Source organism: Mercenaria mercenaria, chromosome 7, assembly GCF_021730395.1.
Source record: "Mercenaria mercenaria strain notata chromosome 7, MADL_Memer_1, whole genome shotgun sequence".
NCBI classification, from domain to species: domain Eukaryota; kingdom Metazoa; phylum Mollusca; class Bivalvia; order Venerida; family Veneridae; genus Mercenaria; species Mercenaria mercenaria.
In genome coordinates this window covers 8,312,774-8,328,917 of record NC_069367.1, presented here as the reverse complement: position 1 = coordinate 8,328,917, position 16,144 = coordinate 8,312,774, and the positions used below count along the sequence as shown (strand labels likewise).

The 16,144-nt window shown below is 33.8% G+C and overlaps 1 long non-coding RNA gene across 1 annotated transcript; it reads left to right on the top strand.

Moving 5' to 3' along the window:
* Positions 1-1,873: 1,873 nt before the first annotated feature.
* LOC128558422 (uncharacterized) lies at positions 1,874-12,874 on the top strand. Its single transcript, XR_008371593.1, has 5 exons — positions 1,874-2,588; positions 8,990-9,036; positions 9,390-9,471; positions 10,660-10,745; positions 12,424-12,874. It is a non-coding gene; the product is annotated as an uncharacterized LOC128558422 (long non-coding RNA).
* Positions 12,875-16,144: the final 3,270 nt, after the last annotated feature.

Sequence of the window (16,144 nt, the reverse complement as noted above, 5' to 3'; positions counted from 1 at the left end):
TCTCATATTTAAAAAAAATATAACACAGATATAGATGAATGTAGCTCAGACCCTTGTGAAAACGGGGCAACGTGTAATGATCAAGTCAATTCGTACAGTTGCACATGTAGTCCTGGATACACTGGATTTGACTGTGAGACAGGTAAGACATTTTGTAGAGTGCTCTACAGCATGTAATAATTCTGTAAACGAAGCAAAAGTCATTCTTTCCTCTGAAAATATGTTTATTTTTGAAAAAAAATATACTGCCTTGCGGTGCAAGATATGCGAAACTAGTAAGATATTTACCTGTTGCTTTTAATATTTCTTTGCGTAAAATAGATGATTATAAACATGTTCAGAATCATAATTAGAATGTCGAAAACGTAGTTCTGTAGTACTGTAGTAAGTCTTTCTTAATTTATTGAGTTATTTCAGTATTGCATTCAACAATCATCTTTTCGTCTATGTTTAATTTACGTATGTTTTGAATAATGTATACTTTCTAATCTCCAAGAACCATTTTCAAAGATTTATTACCTGATTTCTTTTTCTTATATTTGAAAAAAATATCACAGATATAGATGAATGTAGCTCAGACCCTTGTGAAAACGGGGCAACGTGTAATGATCAAGTCAATTCGTACAGTTGCACTTGTATTCCCGGATACACTGGATTTGACTGTGAGACAGGTAAGACATTTTGTAGAGTGCTCTACAGCATGTAATAATTCTGTAAACGAAGCAAAAGTCATTCTTTCCTCTGAAAATATGTTTATTTTAAAAAAAAAATAATACTGCCTTGCGGTGCAAGACATGGAAACTAATAAGATATTTACTTGCTTTTCATTTACGTTTCGGTAAAATAAGATTATAACATGTTCAGAATATAATGGAATGTCGAAAACGTAGTTCTGTAGTACTGTATAATATTTCTTATTTATTGAGTGCCTCAGTTGCGTTCAACAATCCATCTTTTCGTCTATGTTAATTTATGTATTTTGAAATGTATACTTTCTTATCTCAAGAACCATTCAGATTTATTTCTGATTTCTTTTCCTTATATTTGAAAAAAATAACACAGATATAGATGAATGTCGCTCAGACCCTTGTCAAAAGTGGCAAGTGTAATGATCAGGTCATCCTACAGCTGCACGGTGCAGCCTGGATAACTGGATTTTACGTGAGACGTAAGACATTTTGTATTGAGTGCTTACAGCATGTGATTCTTTTGTAACGAGCAAAGTCCATTCTTTTTTGAATATTTTATTTTTCGAAAAATTATAACACTTGCGGAGCAAAATATCTATGTTTTTGATTTCTTTGTACGTGTATGTGTTGTTAATTTGTTTAATATCGAGAAGAGAAGAGCTATATAAAATAATAACGTACATATCACATTTTTTCAAACAATATTATAATTTTTAATTTTGCTTCTCTGTTAACGCCAACTTCTAAGCTTTGATGTTGAAAGACCAAGGTGCCTCCTTGCACTATTGGATCACGAACGCACTGGGTGAACAACTATCCCTTACAGTTGATTGCTTCCTCAGAGAATCAACACCGTTGGCTCGACCACATCGATGAGGTTCAAGTGATGTAAATCAGCGACATTTACCATTCGCCCGGAGAACCATCCCCTACTCAACCACACCACATAGAATTGAATCTCTGACATATCCGGCATATGTGGGCATCAGGGCATGAAGAGCACCTTTCTTCAGTTAACGGAATTAGACTCAAAAGAGGAAGGTCGAGCTCCATCAACAATGCAAATATACAATGTCAGCAACATTACCACTTGCAAGGACGACCTTAATAGGAAATAATGTATTATTTTACAATGCCTCTAAAGAACCAATAAGAAAAAAAGAATGTTTTTTTCGCCATTATCCAATTTTGAAACCCTGCATTTCCATTATTTATGTATTAATAAAGCATGTTGAACTGTACGCTACATGATATTATTTTGTACGTGTCGTCATTAAAATTGATATAAATGAAACTCATATTTTGAAATATTGTCAAATAATTTTAAAAGTTTTTCAATGTTTTGTTCAACTAATATTCAAACTAAAGAGAGGCTTCGTCCGAAACAGAACACATGCTTAAAAACTTGTAACATTCATTTCACAGTTCGTTTTATACTACCAATTGAACTTTCACAAACTTAAAATCCCGGAAGTGCACATCTCCTAGTATGTTTGCTACGTCAACAGACCCGGGACTGATTGTCGTTTGAAAAATTTAATGGGTATTTGGCAACTTGCATTATTAATTCATCTGACCTTCGATATACGCTTTCAATTAAAAAATAATCTAATAATCTAGGCTGTTTATACTGTATGAATTTAGTTATGTTTCCCAATGTGTTACCCTGTGTGTGTCTGTGTCTGTGTGTCTGCGTTTGACCATAAGTCCTCGGCCAAGTTCGATAACTAGCCAAATCGGCTCAGGCACTTTGGAATTGTGGTCCTTGAATTACCGAAAATCGGCCTATAGATGAATGTAGCCCAGACCCTTGTCAAAACGGGGCAACGTGTAATGATCAAGTCAATTCCTACAGCTGCACGTGCAGTCCTGGATACACTGGATTTTACTGTGAGACAGGTAAGACATTTCGTAGAGTGCTCTACAGCATGTGATATCATTTTGTAAACGAAGCAAAAGTCATTCTTTTTTCTGAAAATATGTTTATTTTCGAAAAAAATATATAACACCTTGCGGAGCAAAATAATCTGTATATTTTGATTTCTTTAACGTGTACGTGTTTGTTAAAATTTGTTTTACATATACCGAGAAAGAGACAAAGCTATATAAAATAATTACACATGATAACTCATTTTATTTCAAACAAATATAATTATGTTTCAATTTTGCTTTCTTTGGTTAAAAGTAAAGCCGATATAGGCCTACTTGTAGACCAAATGGCGACGTTTCAGCTTTTGGTTGCGAAGGTTGACGCACGCCTCCTCCCCCTCACACACACACACATGGATTTTATTTGGTGGGTTTAACGTCACACCGACACAATTATAGATCATATGGCAACTTTCAAGCTTTGATGTTGGAGGAAGACCCAAGGTGCCACTCCGTGCACTATTGGATCACGAACGGGCACCTGGGTAGAACCAACTACCTCCCTTAAGCCAGCTAGATTGCTTCCTCACATGAAGAATCCAACACCCCGAGTGAGGCTCGAACCCACATCGATGAGGGTCAAGTGATGTAAAGTCAGCGACATTTACCACTCGACCACGGAGAAACCATCCCCCTACTCTAACACACACACACACACACACACACACACACACACACACACACACGCACATAGAATTGAATCTCTGAGCCGTATCCCGGGCATATGTGGGCATCAGGGCTGAACGAGCGACCTTTCTTAAGTTAACGGAATAGACTCAAAACTGAAAAAAAGTTCGAACTCCCATCAATCAGATGCAAATGATACAATATCAGCAACATTACCCACTTGGTAATGGACGCACCTTAAAAGGAAATAATGATTATTATTTTACAATGCCTCTAGAACGTACCAAAAAAAAAAACAACAAAAAACAAAAAACAACAATGTTTCTTTTCGTCTTTATCCATTATTTCCATTATTTATGTATTAATAAAGCATGGTGAACTGTACGCTACATGATATTATTTTGTACGTGTCGTCATTAAAATTGATATAAATGAAACTCATATTTTGAAATATTGTCAAATAATCTTAAAAGTTGTTCAATGTTTTGTTCAACTAGTATTCAAACTAAAGAGAGGCTTCGTCCGAAACAGAACAAATGCTTAAAAACTTTTAACATTCATTTCACAGTTCGTTTTATACTACCAATTGTACTTTCACAAACTTAAAATCACGGAAGTGCACATTTCCTAGTATGTTTGCTGCGTCAACAGACCCGGGACTGATTGTCGTTTGAAAATTTTACTTAAATGGGTATTTGTCAACTTGCATTATTAATTTATCTGACCTTTGATATACGCTTTCAATAAAAAAATAATCTAATAATCTAGGCTGTTTATACTATATGAATTTAGTTATGCCTCCCAATGTATAACCCTGTGTGTGTGTGTGTGTGTGTGTGTGTGTGTGTGTGTGTGACCGTAAGTGTTCGGCCAAGTCCGATAACTAGCCAAATCGGCTCAGGTACTTTGAAATTATGGTCCTTGAATTACCGAAAATCGGCCTTTTTACTCTTGTCCGCGCTCTATGTCAAACATTTTTCATCCAAACTTCACCAAACTTGAACAAAATATGTTTGACCATAAGTCATCGGCCAAATTCGATAATCAGAGCTCTAAATTGGCCCATGCACTTCGGTATTATGGCCCTTGAATTACCAAATATACCGATTGTTTTATATAATTTTTAAAACATTCTTTAATATATTTAAACAAAGATTTATTGATAATTATATGCAAGACTGGCATACCTCCATTCAAAATAACAAGGCGTTAGAGCTTTACTGACATTATGAAACTAGTTTGTCATATGAAATTTATCTTGATATTCTATCAAATAGTTAAGATTTACGCTTTATTCGAAACAGACTGATACGAAATGAGTCATTGCCAACGCAATAATATCCTTGATGTTGAAGATGAGTACCGTTTCATTCGGATTTGTCCTTGTTACAGTAATTTACGTAGGAAATACATACAGAAATACTTTCATGTACAACAATCGATGTACACATTTAGTGAGCTATTGCAAACTGTATTATAAGAAATTGCAAAATATATCAAAGAAAGTTTGGAAATTAGAAATACAATGCTCAACAAAATCTGATCAACCGTAATGCAAACTGCTTAACATATGTTATTATTCACCATACAGTCTTGTCTTACGTGTTCTGTTACTATATGTAATGTAAAGGTAAGTTTTATATTGATGATAAACTATTTACAAGTCTAGTAAAATGTATGTTCTGTCCTGTAAGAAATGTGCGCGACTTTTCAATTTAAGAAGAAATATCAAGATTATTTAGTATTTAGACAAAAGTCAATTACTCATTGGTAGGGTGATTTTAGAACAGGAGATAAGGATTTTTCTTTACGTGTAACAATATCCGCTTGATTGTATGCTGTGTGTATCATAATGTTCTTACATTCTTGACCGTCAGACATGGACTCCCAAAACCCTAGGGATGCGGGGAAAATACGGAATGACAAAACGTGCACAAAACAATGTTTTCCATCCGTGCTGTCCCGCGAGTTAGGACAACATCTGCTTTACTTAGGTAGACATGTAGGATAATTTATTACCTACCCTTAATATTATTGAAAAGGTCTTAAATACATTTATGAAAATTGCTTATACACTATGACGTCATACACTACAGTATGATGTAAAATTATGACTATTGGCGTCAGAAGGCGCATGAATAGCGTGTACTTTCTGAAAGTAAAAGATAAGGTTTTCTTTCACCTGGACCACCTTGCTTTTCACCGCCAGACAGGCAAAAGTGCCATATTAACCATTTTCTTCCAGTACGTTCAATACGAACTATGTTTGTGAAAAAAAATGAGATCTAAGACGAAAAATGTGTCACTTATTACATTTACGCTGAATGTTTATTGTAAGAACTGATATTTGAATGTGTAGATTGAATTTAAAGATATCTAATATCCATCTTCCTCTAAAATAACTACAAATTGTGTGCGTTTTGTGTTATAACACAATCAGTTTCCTTTGTATTATAACGAAATAAATCGGATCATATTAGAATTACTACTAATGAAAATATATGAGTTTATCAGACTTTTGAGCTTGCAATTCTTGCTAATGCCTTATATATATTTAAACAACTTGCCACTCAACAAAAGCTTTGCAGTTCTGTTTGAAAATACTTGACAGTGAAATCAAATTTACTTATTTATAAAGTAGATCTCATAAGAACAAAAGAGTTAGAATATTACCACTTTTGGATAAGATTTTATTAGAAAATTGCTAATTTTAGGCTGCGCTTAATTTAAGAGTACACTTAATTCACAATATATCCAATTTTCGAGTACATGTTATGTAGAATATTACGAGTTTTAGAGTAGACTTTACTAGAACATTACTAATTTCAACCTTTACTTTATTTAGAATATCAACATTTTTAGAAACCCTTGATAAAGAATATTTCAAATTTTAGAGTACACTTGATTTAGTAAATTACCAATTTTAGGATACATCTTATTCAAAATATGGCCAATTTTAGAGTACACTTTATTCAAAATATTACCAAGTTTAGAGTACACTTGATTTAGGATTTTACCTATTTTTGTGTACACTTGATTTAGGATGTTACCAATTTTAGAGTTCACTTGCCATCCTTCAGCAATATAATAATGTATGATGTTCAGGGTAGTTCAAACTCAGCTCGCATGATTAAGTTTCCGATCTAAAGTTAAATGACAAACTGTTTTCATTGTTTTCATAAAGAATTACGTTAAAGATCGCACTGTTCTTGTCTATGTTATGCCTGATACTCGTCCACTTGACTGAAATGATTTTATTCTGGCACTACCATGTTTCAAAGTTGTGACAAACAACGCCGCTATGTTGACATCTCACGCCATCCTTTATATTTAATGTTTGCGAGAAATCGGTATTCGTCCACTAAATGTTAGATTTATGTTTAAAGAAAAAGAATAACAATTATCTACCGCTTTTATTAAAAATTAAAATCTAATATGCACAATACATTGACCGCTCACCCATATGACGGTTATAGAGATTTAAGTGTGATTCACGTATGGCTTCTCCATGAGTTGCGTCATAGAAATACTATGTTTAATAAAATTTGTCCTTTCTGACAGAATTTTGTGCGCATTCTTTGAGTTAATTATCATGTAGACTATGAAGATAACCTGAATTAAGGTTTAACCGTTGGTGGAGTATATGTTTTAAATTAATTACAAAGAGTTATTCTGCTAAAAATCCATAAAAAGTTTTATAAATAGTTATAGCGTGCTTTACAGTTATTGTCTGTATCATTTATTGAGCACCGTTAATCCATATCAATACAGAATTACGTTAAGATAATAATATTTAAAATATATAAAATCACCACTCATTGAAGTAAAGGTTTTTCAAAGAAAACTAAAAAAATATATTATATTTTTCTATACAATAGACTAGATGCCCAAGGGCAACTTGTCGAGTCCGCCCTTTGACGCCTAGATGTGACATTGACCTTAGAGATAGGAACCCGAGGTTTGCACACGGCGCTCCGTCTCATTGAGTTAAACATTCATGTTGAATATAAACAAGATTCCGCAATGCATGTCAAAGTTATGGGCCGGACAAGATATGACATGACCTTTGACCTTCAATTGGGGTCTTGAACTTTGAGATAGGACCTACACTCCGTCTCACTGAGGTTAACATTCATTCCAAATATAAACAAGATTGCTCCAATATTTTGCATGTTTAGGCAAACGTCGAAACCGTTGGAATTGTAGAATGCAACAAAGCAAAATAATAGCAGACTCGGTTTGACTGAGTCTGTTAATGATAGGTAATGGAAAGTGCAACATCCTTCACGCCCCACTAACTCCGGCTTAAACGAAACTCTCTTACATCGATATTGAATAGTCTCCATGATTAGAAAGGATAGAACTATGACAAAACTGAATACAGGTATTTGGTAGAAATTTTACGGCCGCCACACGCACATGAAGAAATGAACGCTGTGATTAATTATTAGATATTATAGATATAGTAAAGTATTGTGCATGAAATAATATATGGAAGTAAACATATGTACTTCCCTCGCCATGGAAAACTTGAAGACTCAATGCATGATCTATGATTTGTTTGGGCGTGACGATGACACCTTAAAGACCCACCACGACCTAGTGACCTATTTTTTGAGCCCACAATAACTTCATGAAAATCATTCTTATAATACAGATAATATACAGCTTTACTAGAAATTTTCAGGCGGACAATTTAGGCCCTTCCTGAATAAATGTGTTTTCACAACTTTATCTGCAAACTTATTCAGTCAATCTCTTTTCAGCATAGTTTTAAGAATATAGATGAATAACTGTCTTACACTGTAGAAACAAAACGTGATTGAAATTTAACTAAATACATTGATTTCTGTACATATTACTACATTAACTCAATAAAATGTTAAGACAATAAACACATTGTCTTGGCCTAATATTTTGTCAGTGTCAATTTGAAACTAAATTCTTGTATATCACATATTTTTCACGCAAATCATATATAATTACCATTATGGATATACAAAAGAATACAGTTATTTTGTAGTGCCTCTTTAAATTAAACACGGCTTAACCGAGGCAGCGATTTGTTAGTAGCTCTACACACGTTTTAGCATTATAATATGACAACATACATGAATCGCCGTTCCTAAGTTTGTGATATATGTCCGGTCAGTATTTAACAATGTTTACTGGCCTAATAAGTAAAAGAAAAACGTACACATAAATTTCGGATGTCATGTAATAAAACACTTACTGAATGTCTTGCCGGTCAATAATCGAAATTTTTACATACCCGTTTCTTTTCTCCGTTAAGTTACAATGGTACCGGGAACGTCAATACTTTTTCATACACTAACGCCTGAATTTCATATCGGGTGAATTACGTAATTCAATGTGTATCGTTGTATTAATTCTTTATTTAGTTGAGTATTGTCAATCTTATTTAGGCTATTGAACAAATTCATAATTACATTTATACGTGAAGATACGTATGTAATAAAAAGTTTATTATCTTTGCATCAGGAAATATGCACTCGTTCTTTATCGGAAGAATATTGCGCTCCTAAAGTCGCGCAATATTTCCGCCGCAGAACTCGTGCATATTTCCCGATACAAAGCTAATAACCTATAACTATTGGTCCCTGGTTCTCCGAACCTAACCTTGGCGATAGATGTAAATATTTACCGACAGGAACATGTGTATATTTTATTATCTTAATGCGTATATAATGTATAAGAAGGTAATATGTATCATTACTTTCCAGACATCTATTACTTTAGCACCAGCCAAGCGACATGGGACGACGCTAAGGTAATGAGTGGAGTTTTCATAAGAATTTAGACAATCTGCAGAAATAAGACTAAACTTTGAAAATGAACACCAAGCTTGTCATTGCTGTACCACTTACAGATACGTTTGTGTATATCGTGAATACTTTTTTAAGTGTGAATTTTATGTAAAGAGTTATAGAGTCTTATTTTATACGGAATGACTTTAAACGAAAAAAGCGGTACACTAGAATATACCTTGACATAAACACTATATCTATCATTTTATTAAAGTAACAGCTGAATATACCATCTAACCATATATAAACAGCATTATTTTCAATTTGTAACGCTACATAGTAGTAACAAACTAAATATATATTCTCTTTTCTTCAGGCAGCATGCGAGATGATGTCAATGAAACTTGTGATAATAGACGATCAAGAGGAAACTGACTTACTCCAAAGTCGTTTAACAGGTACGATGTCAAGACCTTGTTTTGCAAAACATGGCAATGATAGAGTTTCTGTTGATGCAGCTTCTGTAACGGTAAACTAAAACCTGATTTGACCGCAGTTTAAAGCCGACTGAGGAACTACTATGAGTGTTGAATATTCCATTACCTTTTAGCTGGCTTACGGAAGGTCGGTGGTTCTACCCAGGTGCCCGCTCGTGATGAAATAATGCACGGAGGGACACCTGGGGTCTTCCTCCACCATTAAAAGGTGGAAAGTCGCCTTATGACCTATCATGTGTCGGTGCGATGTTAAATCCAAAAACCCCAAAAAAAAAAAAAAAAAAAAAAAAGCATAAAAACCTTTTAGTTAGTTTATACTTATTTGTTTTGTTCGATTGTGATGAAGCTTCAATCTTATTGGAACCACTCTCTAATCCGCTTTCTGAAAAAAAAACAAGTACTAGTGTCATATCAGAAGTCGTGACCGTGACCCCAGTGGGGCTCGAACCCACGATCCCTGGATTGAGCGACCGACATCTTATCCATGAACAGACATGCTATTATTTTGCTTGGTTAGATTCTGTGCTGCCAGAAATATTCGAACAGATTTTATTAATGCCACTTATAAGTGTTGAAATTATATTGTTATGCCCAGGGCATATTTCGATCAAAATGTTCGTCCGTCTTTTCAAACCCGCCTACAGGCCGCATTAATGGTCCGATTTAGTTCATACCCGCACTCAACAAACCTTGTGCAGGACTTACAAACTGATTTTTATAATAGTTGACCTTGAAATTCACATGACCTTCACCTTCAAACTTATAACCTTAGTACACAACATTTTTGGTCCTACAGCCTACATAAATATTCCAATTTAGTTGATACTCACACTATGCAAACCTTATGGAAAGACCTTTAAACTGACTATATAAAAAGATGACATTGATCTTCATATTACCTTCAACTTAAAACTTATCGAGAGTTAACATATTTGGTCATACGCCTAGTACCATGATTTTGCGTTTTGATAAAAGAAGCTCCTTGTTACGATAAGTGTCTACTTTTGAAGCAGTGGTCTTTTTGATTGCATTTCTTTTCTTCGTTTTGTTTCTGAGTAATACTTATGTACGTATTATTGCCATATCTAAGTTGTGTTACCATCATATTATTATTAGATATCAAACAAGAACTAATCTTATTCTACTTAGGTTTTCAGCACTGGATTGGTTTGAGATGTCAAAGTGGTACCAACTGTGCATGGGTTGATGGTAGAAACCTAGAAAGCGGATTTATTGTGAGTACTAGTATCTAAATAGAGATACTTTACTAAGTATAATGTATTAAACACTGGTAAGAACTGTTCATGGGAAGATGCTTGATAAGCCGCCCGCTTTGCTCAAGGGAGAGCGCCAATCTACGGATCTCTGGGCCGCGAGTTCGATCCTCGAGCGGGCCGGATGTTCTCCTTCAAGTTGACGGATTGATAAAAGACATTGTATCTGATATCATTCGTCCTCCACCTCTGATTCATGTGGGGAAGTTGGCAGTTACAGGTGTGTTCCTTTATTTGTTTGTTTTGTCCTTGTTTGTTTACTTTTGTGTGTGTGTGTGCGTGTGTGTGCGTGTGCGAACTACGTTTTCGGAGGCTGCGTTTTTAAAACGTGGCTTTCACTGCTGGATATTCATCCTTGTTTTTGTTTTCATCCTTGTTTTTTGTACTGGTACAGAATTTAAGAACACTGGTTAGGTTAACTGCCCGCTGTAACATAACTTAAATATTGTTGTAAAACGGCGTTAAACCAAAAACAAAAAAGAATAGAGAGTTAGTTTAGACACATAACTGAGTACAGTATATCGTACTGTGATATGTTGGGTTTAACGTCGCACCGACACAATTATAGGTCATATGGCAACTTTCCAGCTTTGGTGGTAGAGGAAGACCCAAGGGGCCCCTCCGTGCATAATTTCATCACAAGCGGCACCTGGGTAGAACCACTGACCTTCCGTTATCCAGCTGGATGGCTTCCTCACATAAAGAATTCAACGCCCCAAGTGAGGCTATAACCCACGTCGATGAGGCGCAAGTGATCTGAAGTCAGCGACCTTAACCACTCGGCCCCTTACAGTAATTTGACCTATGCTTGGGTTGATGTTAGATATATATAGAGAGGGGTAATTGTAAGTATTAAACTAAGGCACGTCACTGAGTACAGTGTATAATACAGTGATATGACCTGTAGAGGGGTAATTGTAAGTATTTAAATAAGGCACGTGACTAAGTACAGTGTGTCATACAGTGATATGACCACTACTTGGGTTGATATTAGATATACAGGAGAGGGGTAATTGTAAGTATTTAACTAATGCACGTAACTAACTACAGTGTGTCATACATTGAAAAGATATATATATAGGAGAGGGGTAACTGCAAGTAGGAGAACCTTGACTAAGTACATGGTATCAATCAGTGATATGTAATGTCCACTGGTTTATTCAAGATAAGGGTAATTGAAAGTATATTTTGTTAAGTCACATGACTAAGTACAGTGAATTATAACGTGAAATGAATCATGCATAAATTGATGATAGAATAATAAATGACGGCTTTAGATTTTATTTCCTAGTTTGGTAAAACAGGAACATTTTGTTGGGATGTTTGATATCAAACTGTGTGTTTTCGATTTAACATGATTATATGCGTTTAATATTCTAGCCCTATTAGTACATGTACATTGTAATACAGATCCAATCATTTGTAAATTCTATATACCAGTTTTAAAAGCAAAATGCAACGAAACATATGCTCGTGTTTTGTTTTAATCCTTATAATTATTATCTTGTTTCTATATCTAAAATGCAATTATTATAAAAACCCTATGATTGTTTACAATCTAAATCTTAAAGTATTTGATCATGTCTTAAGTGATAACTTCAAATTAGGTCCATTTTTTTCTCTATATTTGTTCTTTCAGAATTGGGCCCCCGGGGAACCGAAAGACAGGGATTGTGTCTGGATTGGCTATTATGGAAACAAATGGGACGATAACTATTGTCACCTGGCCTATAAATATATTTGTGAATTGTGAATATATTACTTTATAAAACACTACCTGTACATATGTAACATTCTAAATGGAGAAACACTGATATTCACGGAAAATCCCAACAACTTCGTTACAAGAGGTGATAAATTAGGTCAATTATATATATATGTACGAATTCAAATTCCTCAACACTTTGATGGCCATTAAAGTAATAGTACTTGTGCCGGATGTATATAATACTATATTATGAACAAGATAGACTGAATGTAAAATAAAAATTTAACAAACTAGTTATTTCGATTCTTTTTACTTTTGTTTAATTTTACCATACAGTGAGTATGCATGCATATTTGTGTAACATGTTTAACAAATTCATCAATTCAAATTTCAGTTCAAAGTTCAATAAAATCTGTATGTAGGTTCGTTTGAAGCAAAACGAATAGCAGACACGGTTTGATTGAGTCTTTTCATGAAACGAAATGTTTAACACATAACTTTACAATATAAGTAAATAAAAACTAAACTACGTTTGGTTGAACTGATTCTTTATAAAATATAACCTGTTGTTTCATTTCAAAATCACTTTGATTTAGCAGGTTTATTTAACAACCATTATTGCCTGTACATAACAATATAATAAAACGCAATACAAAGTATTTCTATATTGCACGTGCATGCTAATACTATCTTTTCTTTGCCTATTAAATTTCGTATGTAACGTTTACAGATTGTTTTTGTGATCAAAAGATTTTTTGGTCGAATTTTATCTAAACATATTACTGTGCCATTAAACTGTGTACTTTTCCTTTCAGAAAATTACATTATTAAGTATATTCTTCCAAAACATTATTGAATATAATTGACGACACTTTTTATAAATCATAAACCTGGTTCTATTACAAATATAATTAGACTGTATATTAAACTGACCAAACATTTGTTCGATTAAATGATGATTTCAGTAGAAGTTTTAGAATTCAGCTTCTAACGCCGCCTCCATCATTTTTGGATTGAACGTATTTTTGTCTATACTGTCTCACAACAATTAAGGATTTTACATTATGCAGACAAATAAGTTGAATTAAGGATATGGACCCGTATCTTAAATTTTGGTATGCACTCAGTTGTCGATCATAACCAAAACAACACCATAATTTTGTGAAAGAATCTTGACCTATGGTAAAAATATTATTTTGGTCTTTGACGGTGCTCACTACTAAAACATTCCTGTGTGACCTAAATATGTAAAAAAACACCCATTTTTTCTAGGAATCTGTGAATTCGACAATACTCATTGACATGTTTCGAACGATAAATTAAATATAGTAAATCTGTATCACGAAAGCTAACTTCATTGTAGAAGATAAACATTCTGGTAGCAAAACATCTATACCTTTTCAATTATCATAAAGTTGACAAAGATCCCAGTTATGTAGGAATTTAGTGAATATTGTCCTTTACAAATTAACTGCTATACAATCATAAAACAAAGATGTTTCACATAATGAACTTGTAGACTAAAGACGTAACTTATGATTATATATAATATAAAAAACTGTTTGGACATAGCAGCAAGTTGAAATAAGGTCCACTAGTTTAACATAAAAACAGACAAATTACACTATTTATATCTTCTTACTTTTCAACAAGTTTCAAATTTTTAAAATGATAATCTGCAGAGTACGCGCCTTTGGTCATATAGAAAAACAACAACATTTATTGCAGACAGACATTCATAAAGAAATCAATACATGTATTTTCAAGATATATTATGTAGTTTAAATGACATTATCACGCACATTTCGAGAAAGTCAGATTGTCATGGGTATTGTTTAATTGTAAAGAGAATGAAAAAAATCAATATATTCACGATACACTATGTGGTTTAAATGACATAAAAACGCAGATTTCAAGAAACGGTCATATTGGTATTGTTTGCTGAGTTATATAACAGTATTTTTTAAAACTTTGATTATATCACTGTGACAAGGATGGACGTACCGGCGACAATAACTATCAGAACAAATCAACACCCTTTACAATATTTACAAATTTATTTACATAAAATGATTATTAATAATGAATAGATGATTAATAGAAAAAAAACCCTGATTATAAGAAAAATATCAGAGTTAAGTATCTCTAGATACAAAGTTCTATCACTGACATTTTCTTTGTAACGGATGTTTCAGATAATTTCGAACTTTAAGTAGCACTAAAGATGTAACATATCTTCAGATAAAGTCCCTTTAAACCGTGAATACGTTGACTCCGTCTTGGCTCCCTATGATGGTAGGTGATTGCATCCCTGAGCTGACCTCAGAGGATAACAAAAATCATCGTCTTTGCGGTTTACGGCACAACCATGGGACGAAAGCTCTGCGCTGGGAAAATCACATCCAGGCGAGTGAAGACAAGTGAACCTCGGGTATTGTACTTCCGGGTTGTGACATCACCAGGTAAAATCGTCTGGTGGAAGAAGCTAAAATATATAACATATGGTAAGCACCATAGCAAAACAAATAAGTCAGGGCATAAAACTGCTCCTTTGGGTAAACCATACCTCCGTAGACTCCACTAAATAATACGTGCTACTTTCACGTTATTAAAATACGTCACTGATTACTTCCAAAATTTACTAAAATTAATTACTGAAAAGTCTATCCTTGAAGTATGAAAAAGATATGAAAAGCTTATGATGAAAAATTATAGATACGGAAATGATAAACTGCAGCTATTAGTTACAACTACAAATTAACAAAATTCAATGCAAATCAAACGTTATATCATAGTTGGCATCCATATAATATCTAATGCCATACAACAAAACGGATATTATATGTATATGCTATAGACGGGAACAATATTTCAAATTTCAGTAATATATTACATACATGGTACTAGACTTGCCACATAGATTTACACATTACAGTGCAATGCAGTATCGGCGTTCCATAACAACGAATTGTTTGACATATATTTTTGAAACAGAGTACTTTACAATTATCATGTTACAAATTTCAGTACAAATCTTACATCTTATGTAAACGAAACATTTTAGACTCCTCTTTCGAAATAATTTACAAAAGTCTGAAAAATTTAATAAATTATCCTGACATACCGAAACTAGCCAAAATTACATGCCGAAAAGTAAATGTTACAGAATTCTGTACAAAAATCTAACAAATAAATTTCTTACCTCGATCGAGCATAAATTTCTAGCAAGAAAAATCAATCGGACATAGATTCGTCTAATGTCGGAATGTGGTGTGCGCTAGGCATATCTAGTCCAGTCTATTTGTAGGGTAATGTCCCGCCAAATACTGAATTTCATGGGACTCACGGCTAATCCGTGGACTCCGACTATTTGTATTTCCACGGGATTCACGATATAGCCCGGAAATGTGACTACTTTGGCGCGGATTGAAATTGACAATTTGAGGCCCGTTATAGTGGTTTTAGCGATAAAAACATGAATTACTGAAGTTTATAAAATATCAACTTTCTTATTACTGAACCGAATTTAACAAAATTTACATGGAATTTTAACTTATGAAATACAGAAAAACATTAGAGGTATTTTATGCGTGAAATCTGACATTTACCTCAGTAACTCAAAAATTTACAAAAAGATGATGCAATACCTGCA